Genomic DNA, 10,531 nt, shown 5'->3' with positions numbered 1-10,531 from the left:
CAGACTTCAGCCAGTGGTGCTCCACCATCCCCACCTTTGTCAGTGTAAAGCTGGCCACACACAAAGAATATTTGTAGAAAAAATGCTCATCATTCAATGTTTTCTTGCCATCAATGAGTCAACTAATTTTGTTCAAAAACAATTACAATCTCCTCCACAGCTGCTACCTGAATTTAATCCCATTCCAAACTTTTAAAAATGTGCCAGATTACCATCGGTAAAGTCCATCAAGGTGCATGCCATCTGGTTGACTTATCTCTTTAATTTACATTTTACGGAGTGTTAGGAGCACAGCTATTGCTGTACTTCTGGCGCTCCTTCTGATCGCAGATCCTGAAGCATTGTATGCAGCCACTCTGGCCTCCCCTCCTCCTGTGCAGAGTACGCTTTGTATTATGTGAGCCCATTAACAAAAATACAAAGCCTTCTGTGAATGGACAGAGGGGTGGGGTGAGCAGAGCTGCTGGTGTATGAGAAAGTAGCATCATTCCTGTCAGATATATACACCTACAGTCGATATAAAAAAAAGTCTACACACCCCAGTTAAAATTTCAGGTTTTGGTGATGTAAAAAAATGAGACAAAGATAAATCATTTCAAAACGTGTTCCACCTTTAATGTGCTCAATAAACTGTACAACTCAGTTGAACAACAAACTGTAATCTTTTAGGTGGAGGGAAGTAAAAATAAAAATAATATGGGTGCATAAGTGTGAACACCCTTAAACTAATACTGTACTTTGTTGAAGCACCTTTTGATTTTATTACAGCAGTCAGGCTTTTTGGGCATTAGTCCATCAGTATGGCACATCTTGATTTGGTAATATTTGCCCACTCTTCTTTGCATAAAGAACACTCCAAATGTGTCAGATTGCGAGGGCATCTCCTGTGCACAGCCCTCTTCAGATCACACCACAGATTTTCAATGGGATTCAGGTCTGGGCTCTGGCTGGGCCATTCCAAATTTTTAATCTTCTTCTGGTGAAGCCAATCCTTTGTTGATTTGGATAAATGCTTTGGGTTGTGTGTCATGCTGAAAAATAAAATTCCTCTTCATAGCAGAAGCCTGAAGGTTTTGTGCCAATATTGACTGGTATTTGGAAGTGTTTATAATTCCCTCTACCTTGACTAAGGCCCCTGTTCCAGCTGAAGAAAAACAGCCCCAAAGCATGATGCAGCCGCCACTATGCTTCACTGTGGTTATAGTTGGTGATGTGCAGTGTTGTTTTTGCACCAAACATACTATATCTTGATATTATGGCCAAAAAGTTCAACCTTGGTTTCATCAGACCATAACACATTTTCCCACATGCTTCTGGGAGACTTCAGATATGTTTTTTGCAAAATTTAGCCAGGCTTGGATGTTTTTCTTCATAAGAAAAGGCTTCTGTCTTGACGCTCTACCCCAAAGCCCAGACATTTGAAGAATACGGGAGATTGTCACATGTACCACACAGCCAGTACTTGCCAGATATTCCTGCAGCTCCTTTAATGCTGCTATAGGCCTCTTGGCAGCCTCCCTGACCAGTTATCCTCTCATCTTTTCATCAATTTTGGAGGCACGTCCAGTTCTTGGTAATGTCACGGTTGTGCCATATTTTCTCCACTTAATGATGACTGTGTTCCATGGTATATCGAATGCCTTGGAAATTTGTTTGTACCCTCCTCCTGAAGGTTAGCCTTTTAACAATGAGATCCCTCTGATGCTTTGGAAGCTCTCTGCGGGCTATGGCTTTTGCTGTAGGATGGGACTAAGAAAATGTCAGGAAAGACCTACTAGAACAGCGGAACTATATTTGGGGTTAATCTGAAGCACTTTAAATGATGGCAGGTGTGTACTGACTCCTATTTAACATGAGCTTGAATGTGATTGCTTAATTCTGAACACAGCTACACCCTCAGTTATAAGAGGGTGAGTACACTTATGCAACCACATTAATTTAGTTTATTTTTACCCCCCCCCCCCCCCCCAAAAAAAAAAAGGTTTTCAGTTTGTTTTTCAATTGAGTTGTCTAATTTATAGGTCATATTAGGTGGAAAAAGTTCTGCAATGATTTATCTTTAAAGTCCATAAGTAGCAGAGAGAGAAAAATATCACCGCTCTGAAAGAGGTCTGTGAGGAACAAACATTTTCTCCATGCTGGAAGTAACAGGTGCAGGCAATGCTGGTAATTGAGAGGTAAACGATAAATCCTGGACAGCCGCACTCAAAAGTAATCTTCGATCTTTATTTGAATATGATCATAAAAATACATGCCACAGCATCACAAAGCAGGAAAGCTGACGCATTTCACACTGTAGTCAGTGCTTAATCATATCTAAATATCACATGAAATAAATCCCCTATATATACCAATATTCATTGAACATGTGTTCAGGAAGTTGATTAGTGGTAAAAAAAAAAAAAAAAACTTTCACTTTTTTTATCACTCATTCTATGCATCATTTTTTGAGTCGATATTATTCCACATCAAATAATTTTTTACACTTCCTTTTTGCATCTTTTGCACATTTATCTGTTTTTAATGTAATATTTTTATTCACTTATATTATTCAAAGGAATTTTTTAGGCACTACTTTTTTGACAGTTTTAAGTTCCCACTTCCATTTCAGTCACAGCTTTTTTGAGTTTGTAGATTGATTACCACTAATCAACTTCCTGGACACATGTTCAATGAATATTGGTGTATATATAGGGGATTTATTCATGTGATATTTAGCTATGATTAAGCACTGACTACAGTGTGAAACGCGTCAGTTTCCTGCTTTGTGATGCTGTGGCATGTATTTTTATGATCATATTTAAATAAAGATCAAAGATTACTTTTGAGTGCGGCTGTCCAGGATTTCTCGTTTACCTCTCAATGATTTATCTTTGTCTCATATTTTTACATCACAGAAACCTGAAATTTTTACATTGAAGACTTTTTATATCCACTGTATGTATCTATATATATATATATATATATATATATAGATATATATCTATATCTATATATATATACACACACACACACACACACACACACTATCTCACAAAAGTGAGTAGACCCCTCACATTTTTGTAAATATTTTAATAAAACTTTTCATGTGACAACACTGAAGAAATTACACTTTGCTACAGTGTAAAGTAGTGAGTGTACAGCATTCGGAAATAGACATATGAGTGCTGCCAGCATTGCTTCAGGAAGTTGAAGGAGTGGGGGGGGGGTCAGCCTGTCAGTACTCAGTCCATATGCCACACACTGCATCAAATTGGTCTGCATGGTTGTCATCCCAGAAGGAAGCCTCTTTTAAAAATGATGCACAAGAAAGCCTGCAAACAGTTTGCTGAAGGCAAGCAAAGGACATGGATTAATGGAACCATGTCCTGTGGTCTGATGAGACCAAGATAAACTTATTTGGCAGTTTGCTGAAGACAAGTAGACTAAGGACATGGATTACTGGAACCATATCCTGTGGTCTGTTGTATTTGACTCAGATGGTGTCAAGCGTGTGTGGCGGCAACCAGGTGAGGAGTACAAAGACAAGTGTGTCTTGCATACAGTGCCCTGCGCCCCGAGCCCACCCTTTTTTGAAGCCAATTAGAGCCTCAGGCTCTAATCATGTGCTTCAAAAAAGAAAACACCCCCTTGGAATCCATGTGGCCAGCGCCCCGCATGTAGATTAGGGTCCGGGCGCATAGATTAGGGGGGCGGCACCCCTGCGCCTCTAATGGACGGGGCCAACACTGGTACAAATGCAATATTTCATATTTGTGTATAAATTAAGCACGCATCCAATACAAAAAAAATCTTAATATAAAAGACAAAATAAATTATTGCAATAGTGAATCATAAATCTGAAAAAAGAAAAAAAAAGAAAAACAAAAGTCCATAAGTTGCTCTACAATATTCAAAAAAGGTAGATAGACACAGTAAGTTCACCAGGTGCTCCTGTCCACACAATGATAAACCCATGCCGCTTACCAGAACGTTTGGACCTCAAATTATATAGATCATACATGCTCACACCAGAAACGGCCAACAGGGAATACTCCTCCTCGGGCTGATCCAATGGAAAGATCCTCATTTATACAACAGGCGGTCCAATATTGTGGAAATCTCAGACACACAAAAACCACCTTTTCCGGGTAATCTCCAGCATCATGGCATATCATAGGATAGAAGGAAGAGGCAGTATTTCCAAAGATTTTATTAAATATTAATATACCACTTACATCCAAAATCACGGTAGAAAGTGTAAAATCACACAGCCGCGGCTCTAACCAGCTGGCTGATATGCGACGTCAAGGATTGCTGCTCCACCCTACGCGTTTCCCCATACAAGGCATCGACCTGGAACGGAGGCTCTACCTGGACATCACTCACCACGCACTATATACATGTAGGGATGTCGATCTATCTCTACATACATGCACATTATATATATATATATATATATATATATATAAAAACACTGAATGCTCCTGTCGCTAAAAGCTACCATAAAAATGCTATTATGTTATAGTGTGCATGGAGCCTAAATACAGCTAGTATAAACTACAGTAAACTTTGTATACTATATTGCCAAATGTTTGTGGACCCCTGACCTTTGCGTCACACCTGCTATTTTGCCAAAAGTATGTGGACACCCCTCCGAATGAGTGAGTTCTGTTTTTTCACTGAATGCTACTACCGATGGCACAGCAAAAATATTTTAGACAGTTATGCAATTCCAACCTTGTGGTAATAGTTTGAAGGCGGCCTTTTACTACCCACCATCACCACCCCTGTGCAAAAAGCAGACTCTATAAAAACAAGGTCTGATGAGCCTGTGAAAGACTTTGGGTGGCTTGCATGGAGCCCTGACCCAAACTCTAAACAAACATCTTTTGAATAATGATTGTAAGCCACGTCTCTGCGTCTATCAGTACCTGACCTTACCTATGAAGAGTGGGCTGAATAAGAACAATTTCCCACATACACTCTGAAATCTTGTTGAAAGCTTCCTCAGTAGAGTGGAGGCTGTTATAGCCACATAATGAGTGACAGGGGAGTAACTTCACAATAATACCCATGGTTTTGGAATGGGATGACCAACACGCTCATAAAAGTGTGATAGTCAGAGGTTTACCCTTTTGACCATGTAGCATACCTGAATTTGCCCTGATATCAGACTCCTGTAATCCCCTGTGCTGCAGCACTCACATTTGGGCTTATGCAATGCTTCCCAAAATGGACAGCAGAGTAAGCATAGGGATATTTTGTACAATGCTGTACTGCTGTTAGAGTTATTATTAAGGATCTAGCTGGCGGTGTACAATCCACAACTGCTAATTAAAAGCTCTAATGCTATTGATTAGGAACAATCATTTTATCAATTCTTAATCATTCTAGTCACTTGCAAAGTATGAAGTATGATCAGATGGAGATTTATAGCAACCATTTTTTCTCACACTTCACTTCTTTGTCAGAATTACTAATTGGCTTCTAAGCTCTATTTTCAGATGTACTTTAGAGGAAGTGGATCATGCGTCTTTACTCAACGACACAAACCTCTTTAATATCTCCCCTTCTAAAATCCTCCTGCAGTTGGATTAAATGGAGAAGTGCAACTATTGCAATGAGATTTATAACACTGAACGGTAAATAAGCTGCATTGAGACAACTTTTTGTATCACAAGCAATACTCCTGCGGTATTTAACAGTTAACGGATCAACTGTAACCCATATGAAGTGAAAATATAATGGTTTATGTCACTTATTTTATTAAGTTTTTAAAAAGACACTTCAAATTTGCCCATTCACAGCTGTGAAATACCCAGTGCTTTAGACCCGCCATAGATGGGTAGAATATTTAAAGTAAATTTGAGCAAAACAATTATTCTATTTTTTAATGGTTAATGTGCTCAATTCAGCTGGCGATACCCAATTCTTCATGGAAAAAAAAAAAACTTATTTTTTATTCGAACTAACAATTTTCAAAGCATCAGTAGTGAAATTGAAGGAAAAAAACAACACAAAAATAACCACTTGCAATTTTACTGCTACAGGGTGGCAGCTGTGCACCAGATCACGTATAAATACACGTGATCCCGCACCTTCTGCCTGCAGGAGGCGCACGCGGGCTGCTTCTGCTGTGATTATTCACAGCTGAAGCCGATCTGCGGGTGCCGGGCACTCAATGTCTCCTGGAACCTGCCGGTCGGGCAGAGACTCAGAACAGAGCTCAGCCTATGTAAACAAAGCACAGTTCTGTTCTGAGGGGGGTGGGGGATTCTGTGTTCCTGTTCTTCTCTTCCCCTAGTAAAAGCAGCACACATTTTAAACACAAACACTGGCTAGGCACACAGTTAACACAGATCGCCCTAGATGTTAACCCCTTTCCAGCCAGTGTGATTAGTACAGTGACAGCGCATATTTTTAGCAATGATCACTGTATTAGTGTTACTGGTTACCGCAAAGTGTCAATTGTCCACCGCCATATCGCAGTCCCGCTATAAATCACTGATCGCCGTCATTACTAGTATAAAAAAAATAATTCCAGTATATATCCCATAGTTTTTAGACGCTATAACGTTCACGTAAACCAATCAATATACGCTTATTGGGGACTTTTTTTTTGCCAAAAACAAGTAGCAGAATACATATTGGCCTGAATTTAGGAAAAAAATAGATTTTTTAAATTGTTTTATTTGGATAGGTTTTATAGCAGAAAGTAAAAAAGGTGCATTTATTTTCAAATTTGTCTTTTTTTTTGTTTATAGCGCAAAAAATATCAAAACCCAGTGGTGATCAAATTCCACCAAAAGAAAGCTATTTGTGGGGAAAAAAACAAAAAACAAACATTTTTATTTGGGTGCAGCGTTGCATGACCACGCAATTGTCAATTAAAGTAACGCAGTTCCGTATCGCAAAAAGTGTTCAGCTCTAAGGTCAAAGAAGTAGCATGCGACTGCCTCCCATGTAGTGCTTGGGCCTAGCAGCCACTGGCCAGGCCTACACTCTCACATGAGGATGATTAGGTCATCAACCCTGTCTCAAATTTCACCCAATCTAGACAGAAGGCAGAGTGATAGAGTTTCTTTAAATTAGGGTTTTAGATTTGTTTAATACACATAAAATATTTTAACTGCTTAAGGACCAGCCGCCTCAGTTTTACTGTGGCAGGTTGGCTCCCCTGCGTGAATCACCGTCATAGTATGTCAGCCGCTTTAAAGAGAATACGAAGGACGCGCGCGCGGTGTGCGACACTGGCCACCCACAATCACTCCACAGAGAGACAGCAGGAGGATCGGTCAGGGGAGCAGAGAGTGATCTGCTGTTCCTAGTTATCAGGAACAGCGGCCTCTCTCTACTCCCAGGCAGCCCATCTCCCATACAGTTAGAAACCCCTCCCAGGGAACACATTTAACCCCTTGATCGCCCCTAGTGTTAACCCCTTCCCTGCCAGTGACATTTATACAGTAATCAGTGGCTATATTTAGCTCTGATCGCTGTATAAATGTCAATGGTCCCAAAAGAATGTCAAAATTGTCCGATCTGTCCACTGCAATGTCGCAGTCCCACTAAAAATCGCCGATTATTAGTTAAAAAAAAATTAATAAAAATGCCATAAATATATCCGCTATTTTGTAGATGCTATAACTTTTGCGCAAACCAATCAATATACACTTATTGCGATTTTACTACCAAAAAAATGTAAAGAATACATATTGGCCTAAACTGATGAAAAAATTTGTTTAAGATGTTATTTTAGATATTATAGCAAAAAGTAAAAAAAATATTAGTTTTTCTTCAAAATTGTCACTCTTTTTTTCGTTTATAAAGCAAACAATGAAAACCGCAGAGGTGATAAAATACCACCAAATGAAAGCTCTATTTGTGGAAAAGAAAGGATGCCAATTTTGTTTGGGTACAACGTCGCATGACTGCGCAATTATCATTTAAAGCGACACAGGGCCGTAAAAAATGGCCTGGTCATTAAGCGGGCAAATCTTTCCGGTCCTTAACCACTTAAGGACCGCCTAACGCCGATTTACGTCGGCAAAGCGGCACGGGCAGGCAAAATCACGTACATGTACGTGATTTGCCTTCCGCGGGTGGGGGGTCCGATCGGACCCCCCCCCGGTGCCCGAGGCGGTCCCGTTCTGTTCCCCGGCGATCCGAGATGAGGGGGAGGCCATCCGTTCGTGGCCCCCCCCCTCGCGATCGCCGCCGGCCAATGGGAACATTCCTTTGCTGCTGTATGCTAAACAGCAGCAAAGGAAATGATGTCATCTCCCCTCGGCTCGGTAGTTTCCGTTCCAGCGCCGAGGGGAGAAGACATCCGAGTAAGTGAAAACACTACACACACACAGTAGAACATGCCAGGCATACAAAACACCCCGATTCCCCCCCCGATCCCCCCCCAATCAACCCCCCCCCCCTGTCACAAACTGACATAGTGTCAGTTTGTGACAGTTACAGTGTTGGGACAGTTAGTATTACCCCCCTTTAGGTCTAGGATACCCCCCTAACCCCCCCTAATAAAGTTTTAACCCCTTGATCACCCCCTGTCACCAGTGTCACTAAGCGATCATTTTTCTGATCGCTGTATTAGTGTCGCTGGTGACGCTAGTTAGGGACGTAAATATTTAGGTTCGCCGTCAGCGTTTTATAGCGTCAGGGACCCCCATATACTATCTGATAAATGTTTTAACCCCTTGATTGCCCCCTAGTTAACCCTTTCACCACTGATCACCGTATAAACGTTACGGTTGACGGTGGTTAGTTCGTTTATTTTTTATAGTGTCAGGGCACCCGCCGTTTATTACCGAATAAAGGTTTAGCCCCCTGATCGCCCGGCGGTGATATGCGTCGCCCCAGGCAGCGTCAGATTAGCGCCAGTACCGCTAACACCCACGCACGCAGCATGCGCCTCCCTTAGTGGTATAGTATCTGTACAGATCAATATCTGATCCGATCAGATCTATACTAGTGTCCCCAGCAGTTTAGGGTTCCCAAAAACACAGTGTTAGCGGGATCAGCCCAGATACCTGCTAGCACCTGCGTTTTGTCCCTCCGCCCGGCCCAGCCCAGCCCACCCAAGTGCAGTATCGATCGATCGCTGTCACTTACAAAACACTAAACGCATAACTGCAGCGTTCGCAGAGTCAGGCCTGATCCCTGCGATCGCTAACAGTTTTTTTGGTAGCATTTTGGTGAACTGGCAAGCAAGCACCAGGCAGCGTCAGGTTAGCGCCAGTAGCGCTAACACCCACGCACGCACCGTACACCTCCCTTAGTGGTATAGTATCTGAACGGATCAATATCTGATCCGATCAGATCTATACTAGCGTCCCCAGCAGTTTAGGGTTCCCAAAAACGCAGTGTTAGCGGGATCAGCCCAGATACCTGCTAGCACCTGCGTTTTGCCCTTCCGCCCGGCCCGGCCCACCCAAGTGCAGTATCGATCGATCACTGTCCCTTACAAAACACTAAACGCATAACTGCAGCGTTCGCAGAGTCAGGCCTGATCCCTGCGATCGCTAACAGTTTTTTTGGTAGCGTTTTGGTGAACTGGCAAGCACCAGCCCCAGGCAGCGTCAGGTTAGCGCCAGTACCGCTAACACCCACGCACGCACCGTACACTTCCCTTAGTGGTATAGTATCTGAACGGATCAATATCTGATCCGATCAGATCTATACTAGCGTCCCCAGCAGTTTAGGGTTCCCAAAAACGCAGTGTTAGCGGGATCAGCCCAGATACCTGCTAGCACCTGCGTTTTGCCCCTCCGCCCGGCCCAGCCCAGCCCACCCAAGTGCAGTATCGATCGATCACTGACACTTACAAAACACTAAACGCATAACTGCAGCGTTCGCAGAGTCAGGCCTGATCCCTGCGATCGCTAACAGTTTTTTTGGTAGCGTTTTGGTGAACTGGCAAGCACCAGCGGCCTAGTACACCCCGGTCGTAGTCAAACCAGCGCTGCAGCAACACTTGGTGACGTGGCGAGTCCCATAAGTGCAGTTCAAGCTGGTGAGGTGACAAGCACAAGTAGTGTCCCGCTGCCACCAAAAAGACAAACACAGGCCCGTCGTGCCCATAGTGCCCTTCCTGCTGCATTCGCCAATCCTAATTGGGAACCCACCGCTTCTGCAGCGCCCGTACTTCCCCCATTCACATCCCCAACCAAATGCAGTCGGCTGCATGAGAGGCATTTTCTTTATGTCCTCCCGAGTACCCCTACCCAACGAACCCCCAAAAAAGATGTTGTGTCTGCAGGAAGCGCGGATATAGGCGTGACACCCGCTATTATTGTCCCTCCTGTCCTGACAATCCTGGTCTTTGCATTGGTGAATGTTTTGAACGCTACCATTCACTAGTTGAGTATTAGCGTAGGGTACAGCATTGCACAGACTAGGCACACTTTCACAGGGTCTCCCAAGATGCCATCGCATTTTGAGAGGCCCGAACCTGGAACCGGTTACAGTTACAAAAGTTAGTTACAAAAAAAGTGTAAAAAAAAAAAATATATATAAAATAAAAAAAAATAGTTGTCGTTTTATT

Source organism: Aquarana catesbeiana, linkage group LG05 (assembly GCF_042186555.1).
Source record: "Aquarana catesbeiana isolate 2022-GZ linkage group LG05, ASM4218655v1, whole genome shotgun sequence".
NCBI classification, from domain to species: domain Eukaryota; kingdom Metazoa; phylum Chordata; class Amphibia; order Anura; family Ranidae; genus Aquarana; species Aquarana catesbeiana.
The sequence above is the reverse complement of the archived record's forward strand: the minus strand, read 5'-3'. Positions refer to the sequence as shown.